Below are 12,462 nucleotides of genomic sequence, written 5' to 3'. Positions count from 1 at the left end.
CACCCGGCCTGTAGGTACAGAAGAGCCTTACACTTCCACTAAGTTTCCACGGTTTCGGTACAACTCTCAAGACAGGGTGCGGTTTCCCCAGATCCCTCTTATGCCTTTTTAGTGCAGGATGACTCAAAGAAGATAATTAATAGTCATTTTTACTGGTTAAACAGAGGTTATTTATAGTTAGTACTAGGATAGAAGTTACTCACATTGCATAGGGCTCTACAGCTCGCTCTGCTGCCATCTGAATAGAAGCATCCAATTGACCCTTGCACTTTTAAATCACATAAATTTATTTTTTTAATAAGTCATACATCAATATCCAAGGAGCTCCCTACCCAACTTCTCTAAAGTTATTTAAATAACTTTTAAAACCCTTTCAATTATGAAGCCAAGCATTAACTGTTTTGATTTAGTCAGATGTGTTGCTAACTCTGACATTGCCCCCACTAGCAGGAGAGGTGACGTGGGTGTTTGATAGTACAGCACTGTACTAATAGCACGCATATAGAAGTCAGTAACTAGGCAGACACTTTACATTACAATATGTGCTAATTTATAGGCAGCTAACCACGCTGCCTACAGTAGAGAAAAGTCAGAAACAAAGTTGCAGTTTTTCTGCCCACCCAGCAAAACAGAGTTGGAAGATTACAGCACTGGCTGCTCCAGGAGGCCTGTATTTGAATACAGTCTATAAAAAAAACTGCAGGAGTGCATCTTTGGAAGAGGTGATGTTAGGACGGCAACCAGAGCCAGGCCACAGAGGAATATTTACTTGCATTAAAGGAAGAGATTTGGGACTCAAAAAAAGGCAGGAGCAGCAGTGGTTGTATGTCTAAATCCAGAGCTATTTCGTTAATTAAAGAATCCTTCCACCCATACAAAGTATTTTCATTATGAGAGACAAAAGAGCAAGCTGATCATAGGGTACTGCAGTAAGAAAAATTTTATATTACAGCCTTGCAACAGCACCTGGAGAGCCCATCATCATAATGTGTCCCTTGGGACTCTTTGCCAATACCCACATAGCCATTTCAGTCAAGTGGAGAAGTTGCACATCCATGGAGTTTGCTCTGCAGCAGCCCAGACTGTTTGAAAAGTAGTTTAGCAAACACAGAGGAGGCTTGCAGTAAGTGGCAATCTTCCTCACCTGGGTAGCACACACTCACTCATAAATCTCACATAGTCCAGATGTACCACTATTTTTCTGGGCTCCTAATTAATAAATCAAGAGCTACTTTCTTTTTTCTTTTCTTCTTCTTTTTTTCCCTAAATTCTTTTCTGCCATTCTAAGCCCATAGTCTGTGGTAGGAACTAGTGAATGAGATCCTTCAGTCTAGAGGAAATTCATGCAACAAGGAAGAGCATGGTGCAGGAATGTTACTTGTCTTCAGCCTCACTATTTGTAGAATTACAATGCACATGAGAAAGAGTTGCTCAGAATTTAATTGTGTGTCACATGGCAATTTATAGCTATCTAATCCAGCAAATTGCTAATCTGTTCTCAGATTTTTAATATCCTATTGATTAGGCTATAAATTACTGCGTCAAATTGTTTGCCCATTCCCCACAAGAATGCAATTACATAGCATGTAGCTGTATGATACCAACCCATTCTAAAACATTTGCAGATATTAATTGTCAGTCAAATGCAGAGTAAGAAAAGAACTGGACTTCGAGGGTCATAAAGCCCAGCAATTAAGAAATAATTAGAACTGAAGCAAATGATTCATTTATTATATCCAAGTTCAAAAAGATCAAACAGTAAACTCCAATGTAATATTTCAGTCCTGTGTGTGAATCATTACTTGTGGCATAAAAGGGAATGAAGTATTTTTAAGTGTCCACACCCATTATGATTGGCAAGGGAAGAAAGATTTGGAGACAGTTTGAAAAGGTTGCCCAAGGTGACTTGGCAGCTCCAGGCTTTTGTCTCAGTTTCACTGCTTCACTGGGCTTTTCTGCGGGAAATCTTTGTTTTCTGGCGTTATGCAGTTCTCTCTAAGGATTCCAGGTATTTTCAGAAGAGGCTGAACTTAAGCGCGTACCTCACACCAAGCAGCCTCCACCCCCAGTGAGGATTAAGGCATCTAAGGTGATACCTGGTTCTCAGGCTGTCCTGCAGGATCAGTCCCCTGGGCAGCCGAATTTGCTAAGACATACAGGGGAAGACTGACAGCAGACAGTACCCGGGGCACCGCTCCTGCCACAGCTTCCCAGAGGAAGGGAAATGTATCCTAGGATACATTTTTAAGGACTGACCATGCTTCTTACCAAAGTCTAGGATTCGCTTTGCATGAAGATAGTGATGAGTTTAGAGAGAAAATCCCACTTATTAAAAGGGGTTGGGGAGAGGTTCAAGAAACACTCGGTTTCTGATGCCTCCTTGGCCTATTCTTGCTTACCTATGTCCTGCAGGGTGATGTGGCCCTTGATTTGGTTTTCCTGGCACAGCTCCCAAGAGTTTTTAATAGCTTGTTTGGGTCTCCTTTAACTGCTGCCTTCTCCAATTAGCCTAGTTCTCTGCAGGTGTTAAGCAAAGCCTTTACAAATCACTTGCTTTCCCAGCTTACAGTTTCATAGTGCTGACGTTCAGCACAAATAGTCCAGATAAATTTGAGTTTCACTGACAACACAACAGCTCAAGTAGCTTCACTTCCTGGGCACCTCCGTTTCCTGGAAAAAGTCAGACTACACCTTTCCGTACTGGACATAGGGTTTTTTTATTTGTTCTTTTTAACACAAACACATTTTCCTAATAAATGCTCTCTGGGTTTGCAGACTTTAAAGTTTTCCCAATAAATCTTAAAGTATACTTCATGCCAGCATTATTATCAGGTAACCACACAGAAGTTGCCATCTTAAAAACTTTTAACAAACTTTTGTGTCAAAATCCCTTTTTAGTTAAAGTCTACTTGGCAGTAGCCAAAGCTACCTGGGCACAGACAGCATGCTATCACCTCATTTGCACTCGCTTGGTGGAGCTGAGTTTGCTAGAGCAAGCTTTGTGCCATTTACATTCTGATCAGGAAAGAAGCTATGAGAATATCAGGGGACTTAGAAGAAAGGAAAAAGGCAAACCCTAAGATCTTCATCCCTGTGTGAAACAATAGAAAGACTGGAAAAGACCATTAACAGAGACCAATTCAAACCAAAGGCAGCAAAATACAAAGGGCAAATGAAGGTGAAAAAAGAAAGTCACAGAAAATGTTCAACTGTGAGGCTAGAAATAAGTGGGTTCTGTGACATACTTTGGAAATTCTGTGAATCTGCAGGAAAGTAAGTCATTAAACACTTAAAACAGAGCAAGTCATTCCTCCCCCTTGGTAGATCATCAGCAATCTAGGACACTTCGGTACAGCTAGCTGCATGCAGGCTCCCTGCTTAATATCACACATTTTTATTAAGTCAGGCAATTCCATTGCCTACTTTTTCTATGTCTTAACCAACACTTAGCACAGGGACAGAGCAGCTGCCTAAAGCAGGAGTTGGCAAAGCCACGGCAATACTGGAAGAAGAGGGAAGCTTAGAAAACTTGCCTTGTAGCTGGGTCATCACTGAAAGCGTCAGCCCCCTGCGTGTGAAATTCACTTGTAGGCCTGGAGCTCTTCCAGATTTCTCAGCCTTTCATTAATTCCTCGTTAGTTAACCGTGCATAGAGGTAGCTATCAGTATTTCATGCACAGAATAGCAAACATGTAGAAAAATTTACCAAGGTAGGCAATTAAGGCAGTATGTGTTAGATTTAATCACCTTTTAAAGGATGACTAGTACCAACATTTTCACACTCGGGTGCTCCAAGTGACCTGAGTTGCTTCTAACTTCCCAGCGCGGGACACGGGAGGTGTGCTGGAGCCAGGCTGTAAATCCAGTCAGTGGATGAATCTACAGCTGAAAAACATTCTACAGAAAGAGGAACAGGCCTGTTGTGACAAGGCAAAGCATAGGATGAAGTGGAAACAAGAAGCACCAAATGTTTTTTTGCCGGTACTTCAGAGAGAGTACAAGAGAATTCTGTGTGCAACAGTCCTCCGCCGTTCAGACCTGCAGGAAGGCACCACTCCCATCCCCACCTCCAAAACCTCAAGTGAAGCAGTTAGGAGAACACGTCTGCCCACTGAAGTGGCACCAGAGCAATTGTCTAAGGCATCTCTATGCTAGTTACTGCATTGGCTGCGGTGCTGCTAGAGTTGGAAGGCAGCACATTACCGTACAGATATTATTTAAATATCTGTAATACCTTGAGTGATCCAATATGGAGAGAGGCCCTGGAAGCAGGGCGGGATGCTCAGCAAAAAATGCATTTGGTTTTGGATCCCTACTGGAAAATACGTCAGCTCTTGAGCAGAAGTTATAAAGGCCTGATGATGGATTTATGTAGAACAATTACACGTTTCTGTAGAACTATTGCATTTAATTGCAGAACTATACATATTGCTATGTAGAACTGTTCTTGTTCATTCCTGTAGAACAGTAAACCTTCCTACATGCAGCATTTTGATTGCTGTTGCATAAAGCCTCTGCTGTGCAATTGTAAATACAGCTGGTGCTGCAGTGCTTGTCATTTACAGAGAAAAAAAAATCGGACTAACATTCGCTAACATTTTCACCACCACCAGAATCCTCTTGAAATACATTTACAGGGGGCAAAGCTCAATACAAATACATGGGCATCAGCTAATACACTGCTTTAGCAGCCTGAGGCTACACGACTTTTACGTATCAAATAGCAACAAATGTTATCTACGAGCTTACAAGGGGAGAAGGGGGGTGCAGTGAGTTGAGGCATTTCAAACACTTTCAGGTATTATTTTGCAATAAACTACATACGAACAGCATGGCCAGAAGTAATCTTTGTCAGCCATCAAGAAGATGATCCGTTGCTGCCACGAGAAACTTGGGGGTTGAAAAAGTAATACTAATTGGTCATAGTGGGAGAGTCTCAGACCTGTACCGCTACTCAGATTTGTACCCTGTAGAGGCCCGTGAGTGGGACAGGGACTCCAATCCCGCCCAGGCCACCTGCGGCACTCTGGTACTTCTTGTTTGTGAAAGCAGGATGAAACAAGCTGGATTGTGAGACACATTCAGAATCGTGTCTTTGTGACTGCTCAGGCAAAGGCCATCCTCCACTCACTTTGCCCTGCACACCGTGCTCTCCAACATGCCCAAAGCTCATGGATGAGCTGTTTTACAAGCAAGCAGCGTACTGGATGGCTAAAGATGAAGAGGCAAGAAGCACGGTGCCAGCAGGGTCAAGGCAGGCCAGTGGGAAGCTGATGTGAGTGCTGTTGCTCAGGGTGCATTTCGTCTGTGGCCAACGCTTTTCCAGGATTCCCAAAATAGCACTTATTATGATAATTAAGATAACAGCAGATTGACTGGGAGGCACGCTGCTTCACTTAATGCCTCCTACTGTCCCTGCCAGACTCCTACCCCAGTCAGTCTCCTGAAGATAAAGAGATGGAAAACCTAAGAAATATCGAAAACTAGAAACTTTTTATAGAACATCTACCATCAAATTATGTGGCAAATATTCAGCATCGCAAAAGCTACCTTGAGTCACTTTTGTTATATCTTCAGACATCAAAACCAAAAGTTTTTATTTTGCTAACAAATGAATTTTGGAACCACCTCCTCCCCTTTAATACTCTGTAACTTTTTCTCAGCGCATGTTGCACCATTTATTTCTAAAGATTTCCACTACAAATATATGGGACTATTCAATTCCCCATATACCCCAACCCCATTATACCTTAGCTTTCATTAAGATTTTCTAGGACATTCTAGGTTTTCTCAACAGTTTTGAGACACTTGCTGGGAGGGAATACATTTCCAAACTATTTGTTTTCTTATGAAAATTGGGTTTTGCCTATGTGCCAGAATCAGCAGACATTTTATAAATAGTTTTGGACAGATGACAGGAAATGATGCAAGACCTCAGGCCACTCCACAGAGGGCAACTGTCTGAAGTGCTCAGAAAGAGGGACTTGCACCATTGACTACTACACAGGGAAAAAAAAATAATGCACAGAAGCATCATTTACTGCAGAGGGTATCAGGCCTATGAAACACAAGATCTCTGTCTTATTACAGCTCAAGCAAAAAGTCTATTTGCTTGCAACTACACTACAATGAAAAACAGGAAAATTAAATTTTCCTTTGAAGAGGAAAAACTGACCAGAATTGTCTAATTTGCCGCTTTGTCTTTTACTCTCGAGGAGGAGCTTTCCCCTCCTAACACGCTATAAATGCCAACACATGCATTGGAGGTTCTCCAGACTCTGACTGGTGCCAAACACTGGGATCACCTTCTTACCCTGGCATTTCCCATCAGCTTCAGCAAAGGCTCTTCCAACTCACACTACTTAAATGGGCTCCAATAATAGCTGCTTAGAGGTTAATCTGTATCTATTCATCTGATCCCAAGAACTATCTGTTCCTCTTTGCAATAGTAATACAGAATGCATAATCAACTCACTGTCTCATTTTGTTTCTATCAGCTTCCATGAAGATAAAACCAAGTAATTTATCCCCAAATAAATGCTTTATTTGGAATAGGGGCAAACTCTCAGCTCTCTTAAGTCCATGGCAAAACGCTCAACAGATTTAACGTCAATGCAGTGACGCCAGCCTTCTCCCCCACTACCAAGTTGCTCCTCTTTCCAACAGCGGCAAGCACCTCTCAGCCCACCCCTCACCACTCTTTCGCACCGCTGATGACTGACCAGTGTGTTACACATGGAAGACTGCAAGTGTTAGTGTGAAATAAACAGTGCACCTCCCCAGCAGATGTGCTTTTTGAATCATTCTGGCCAGAGAGCGACGCATTTGAGTCCTCTACGTTCCCATGTTGCAGTTAAGCATTGTGGGGAGCTGGAAGGGTTGGCCTCGAAGCAGCCACGGACCAGTCTCCTTTCTGCACTGGGCACTGGAAGTGCCAGAATGTGTAAGCACACCACTCCTCTGCACAGGGGCATCGTCATAACCACAGCGCTTTCTCCCGCAGACCCAGCATCAGGGAGGCTAGCCTGAGGCTTCTGCTGAGATTTTACTTTAACAGAGAATTGCATATTTGATCCTCCTCGCGACCATACTTCAGAGGCATCCTGCTTTCAGGAGTGGATGGTTTTTACCCATCATTTGTAAGTTATCTGTTCCCATGACAGACAGAACAGCCTAGAAGCACTCCCACCTATGAAAAGAGTAAATAATACACCTGTTTTGAGCTTTTGTACTGAGTAACTGATTTTACCCATGATCTAAGTTTCTTTAAGTCTAAAGAAGAACTTGATTGATTTTTTTTTTTTTGGACATAAAATCTGACTGAATCTTTGTTATTTTGGAAACATAAGATTTATTACCTCTATTAGAGGTGTGACAGTGCTGAAACTGGGCCATTCCAAACTTTCTCAGTTAAAGGCAGTGCAAACAGAAACGGAACACATCTGTCCATGTATGCATTCCAGGACGTAAAAGCAAATCCACTTGTTAGTGGGTGTTCACACACTGTGTGTGTGCAGGAGAGAAGGGTACAAGAGAAGGTAGACAAGGCTGTCAGCCTTTGCAGAGCTCAATGAGAGCTCCAGTGCATGAGATCCAACTGTCCTAATGACCACAAGCATAAAAAAAGCCCTAAAATTGTAAACCCAGACTTCATTCTTTTCTGCACTTGGAAAGAAATCCTGTATATTTTTTTTGCTTCTTGACCTGCGAGGAAATGTGTCTCCATGCCTATTCACTGCACCACTGGATAGCCTCCTCCACAGAGACATGCTCTTCTTGTACAGGGCTCATGCAGACTGCTTCTCAGAAATACCTCCATAGGATACCCCGGTGCTGAGAAATCACTGAGAAGCAGTCCTAAAACCAGAAAGTTATCTCGTATAGGTAAACATTTCCCTGTATAGTTATGCCTAGAGGTTCTTTCATGATCTGAATAGCGAGATCTACTTTGCAAGTGAGCTGGAACTAAGAAAGATTAAAGAGGTAGAGAAACCTTCTGCTTTTTAGTGCATCAGCATTCTCTTATCTCCAGCACATCTCTAAACAGTTTTCAATCGGTCAAAAGCTGTTAAACCAAAACTTAAGAGATACCACATACATCTAAAGCTATATTTCATGACAGGGGAAAAGGTATTCCTCCCTCATTCTTTGTATTTTATGAAACACTGGAGAACCATTTAAACCTCAGTTAAAATAAAATCATTTGCCGATAAACCTATTTTAGTAAACAAAAATGTTGCTAACCATTATCTCAAATTTCTTCTTATTTTTTAATCTGGACACTCCCAAAACAAAAGCAATCGAGATGATTCAAAGAAAAGGAGTTTCAACCTTTGGACCAACTCTAATTGCAATACTCAGTTCTCATGATTGCTGCAATTCAACAGACTCCAACATGATCATAGTGTTCACATGCGCTCCGTGACCTACTCCAGCATTGCCCTGGATGACAGCAAGAACTGCCACGTGTTTCCTATCTGTAATCTGATGTCCGCAGTGGCTCACAGCACCACAAACCAGCTGAAAGACCTTCTTCTGTTCCCTTGCATCCATTATCATTGAAGTTAGGTGCACAAATCCATTCACTCGTGTTCAGTAGTGGGAGACGATTTGTGACAAGGTCAGGCTGCGGAGTGGGAGATCTCACTTGGCCACCCAAAGCAATGAAGAATCTAGCTTCAGCCACCAGACAGCAGTGGGCAAACTCTTCCCGGTAGTCTGTGTCTTGAAATGGTGGCCCAGAGGGGTAAGACTGCAGCTCACAAACCTCTCAGCTTTTCCTTGCTATTAACTTTTCCAGGGCAGACAGCCTCTCTAGCTACAGACTGTCTTGGAAAATATATATCCCAGAAATCAAGGATGGACACAAGTCTCAGCCCTTGCTTTCAGAGTTGAACCATCCTGCCAGGGCTGGACTAGGACAACTAGAGTCCAGGGGCAACTCCAGGCAGGAGTTAACACTCTCAAGCCTGTCTGTCAGAGATGCTTCACAAAGACTTCACAAGAGAGCCCAATATTCATCAAAACCAAGTTGGTGGCTTTCCCTTCAACCCAGCAACGGTTTCGAGATGTCAGCTATTTATTTTTTCGTGACAGACTACCCAGGCTGGTATTTCCACAGCTGCATGGACTATCTAAATACTTCCTAGAAGTACAGAGTAAAGTGAGATTATTATGATTTGTGATAATATCCCTGTTTAAACAATTAAGGTAATTCATTTACTTGTAGTAAAAATGATTCAAGGACTACATGTACAATTTGCGATCAAAGTACTACACTGTACCCCATGTTTATCATCCTAGGTCCAATGATATTTGTTAGTAAACAATACAAATGTAATCATTGCTAGGTGATGGTAAATCAGTGGCAAGGCTTGAACAGGCTGTTGTCAAGTAGGAAAACTTCAACCAAGAACCTGCGGTAACTGCTGAAATCAAGTGAAACAGCAGGGTAGTAATGGAAACTTTTGACCCTTTTCACACAGAGGAACAAGAAGATTTATCTTCCTGATTGCTGTAATGTTTCAGATAGCAGGAGAACATGGGAATATGGGCCTTAATGTCAGCTAGTAAACTTCTCTGACCTTTGAAGGGAACTCCATGTGACATGACAATCACAGTAATCAGAACAAGCTCTATCTGCTCTGATACAGCTTTACTGCATGAGCAGGCACTCCTTTTTCTCCTCAGAAGTGCTCAGTGCTCTGCTTCATTCATTGCACAAGACAGATAGTGCTCACCTGATTACCAGTAATTGGATACCAAGAGAAAATAAAATCAGCGTACTGCGCTATGTCTTATTCATCACATATTGCTCCAGTCTGAGGACAAACCCACCAGGGTTTAAGGGCTCTGCAAATACCCATTAAATTAATTTCTACAATCTGCAAGAATGTCAGGATATTGTAATTTCCACCTTCCTGAACTGAGTCACAAAGATCAAGGTCACAGTAGCCCTTAATAGCAGATGCACAATTTAAGATTGCTAGAACAGAATTTTGCAAAGGATTGGTACTTTATTCCACCGTTCAACTTTTCAACCCACTTTTCAAAATGATTAGTACTTCTTGCACCAAGTGCAGATCCCCGAAGCTCTGAATTCTCAGTTTTTGCAAGTTATTCTAGGCTCTGTCCAGGCAGTTCTGATTTTCCCCAGCACCAGAAGCGCCCGAGTAGCTGTGCTTGTACACCCCGAGTAGCTGTGTTTGCACACCCTCCACACCAGCCTCTCCACTCCCTCTCAGCTGCTCACCTAGTTTCTCCAAGTCTCCTCCCATTTCCCAGTTTCTATTTTCTTTTCTCCTTTCCAATTCAAATCTCATTTTTACAAGCTTTTTTTCTCAACCTACTCCTTAAAAATTTCCTACCTATGCGGTCCCTGTTTCTTCCACACGTGAGTCAGGTAGCTATCTCCAGCTTCTTAACTGGAGCCAACAGGAGCCACTAAAAGCAGTGTATGGGAGGAACCGCACACTTACATTCCATTAAGGTGCCCAAACTCAACACAAGCTGCAGCAGCCTGTGGATGCAGTCACAGGAAAATTTCTGTTCAGAAGTCGACTGGGCTGGAGCATACCCAGGACCGACAGACAGCGTGGGAATTTATCTGCTACCACATCTATCCAGTCTGCAAAACCTGAGGTCTCCAGTTCATAGACATCAAGACCTTTTCCACAAAGATAAAACACACATCTTTGATTCTGGATTTCAAGAGTGCCCTCCTCTTCTGGAACAGGCAAGAGCCTTTTAAAACTTCTTTTTGTTTGCCTGTTTTTAAGTAGGGCAAAATCAATGCTCTCCTCTACCCTGGTTCTTGTAAAACGACAAAATATTTGAGCTAAACGTTCCAGCAAAGTTCAGACTTGGAAATATATCTGGCACAAAAATGTTTCCATCCAAAGAATTAGTCTTCAGCAAAATCATGGTCTATTGAAACTGAGGCAAGCACTGAGACCAAGGCAATCCCAACACGAGAGCTTCCCAGCCTTGCCTGAGCAACCAAGGGGCTGCAGGTGCCCCGTTCTGCTTTGCTGTGCCACTGTTCTCTGCACATACAGCCTCTCTCCATCACCACTCCTCTGCCTGGGCAAAGGAACAGGCACATTCACACCTTCTCCTCCCCCGGCAGAAGGTACCCAGAAAGCTAATGCAGGCTGCATCACGTCTCCAGGCAGCCTTCTCTTGACATCCCCGGGGCTGGAAAGCCGCTAGCTGTCGGCGAAGGTGGTGGTAAAAGGGTCTTCCTAAACAGGAACGCATTAGGGAGTTAAAAAAAAGTGGACCAGAGAGTTTCTGAGAAAGATATGGCCCTGTCAGTGTCCTCCCTGTGGGTCGGTGAGAGATTGCTGGGCGGGCACAGGGAAGCCCCACAGAGGCACTGGGCACTCGCTGCTGGGATGTGGAGGGCCCTATTCAAGCTTCTCTTCCCCTTCGCAAAGGTATTTTGGGAAAAAGCTCTCAGCAGTTGAAAGCAAGAGGACATTTTGTGTAAGAAAATATCCCACTCTCCTATTATTTTGCTCCGACGTGCAGTCACGCAGCTCTCCTACCACCCAAACCCTGCTGCTTCCCCTGCGTCCTGTGCAGACCCCGCGCCCCCTCACTGCAGCTGCCGTTAGTGGGGCTGCGGGGCAGCCAGTGTCGGGGCGGGCAGGAGACCCGGGGTTACAGGGAGAGACCCCAGGAATTAGGGGAATGCAACACTGAAGGAGGTGAGGAGATAAGTGTTTAAATAATCTCCATCATCAGCTTCTCTGTAATTTTGGGTTTTGGCTGGTTGGAGGGTCGGACAGAAACCACATGTGACTGTGCGCAGGGGATGGGGACAACAGCAACATTAGCCTGACTTTCTGATGGTTACAGAGGCTGTAATTTCTTTTTATTTTCACTGTATCCTATGTTAAAAGCATTTCAAGACCTGCCCCACCCCCCGATCCTATTATGAAAAGCTGCATCTCACAAAGCTGTTTTCCAACATGTCAAATTCAGGTTTTGTGGCTCTGTTTGACAATTTTACGAAGACAGTATTAACTCCCGACTGAGCATAAGCAACCAGGTCACTGAACACCAGGAGTGCACGACTCAGTGCCCCGATGCCTTGCCTGGGTTAGATGTACTTCTCGGAGCCCCCATCTCCAGCCTCAGCGAGGTCTGTCTCACACCTCCATCATTCAGCGGCAGGCAGGTCGGTTCCCAGGACCTTTACCAAGCTATGGTCATGAGCAGGAGACCTCAAAAAGGGATAGCTCAGTCCCACCATTCCTGCTCGCACGGGTTAATGCCGCAGCACATCAAGCAAGCCCACCCGCTCCACGCTGCCGCCACCTGCGGGACCTCGGCCGGGCTGGCCCCACGCTGGCCGCCGGGCACCCACCGCTGTGGGGTGGCTATCTCACCTGCAGCAGGTACACAAACTGCCTGGGGTTCTTCAGCATAATACTGGCAGCTGCGGCAGGCTGAATC

This window comes from Calonectris borealis, chromosome 11 (assembly GCF_964195595.1).
Source record: "Calonectris borealis chromosome 11, bCalBor7.hap1.2, whole genome shotgun sequence".
Taxonomy (NCBI): Eukaryota; Metazoa; Chordata; class Aves; order Procellariiformes; family Procellariidae; genus Calonectris; species Calonectris borealis.
This window is presented reverse-complemented; position numbering follows the sequence as displayed.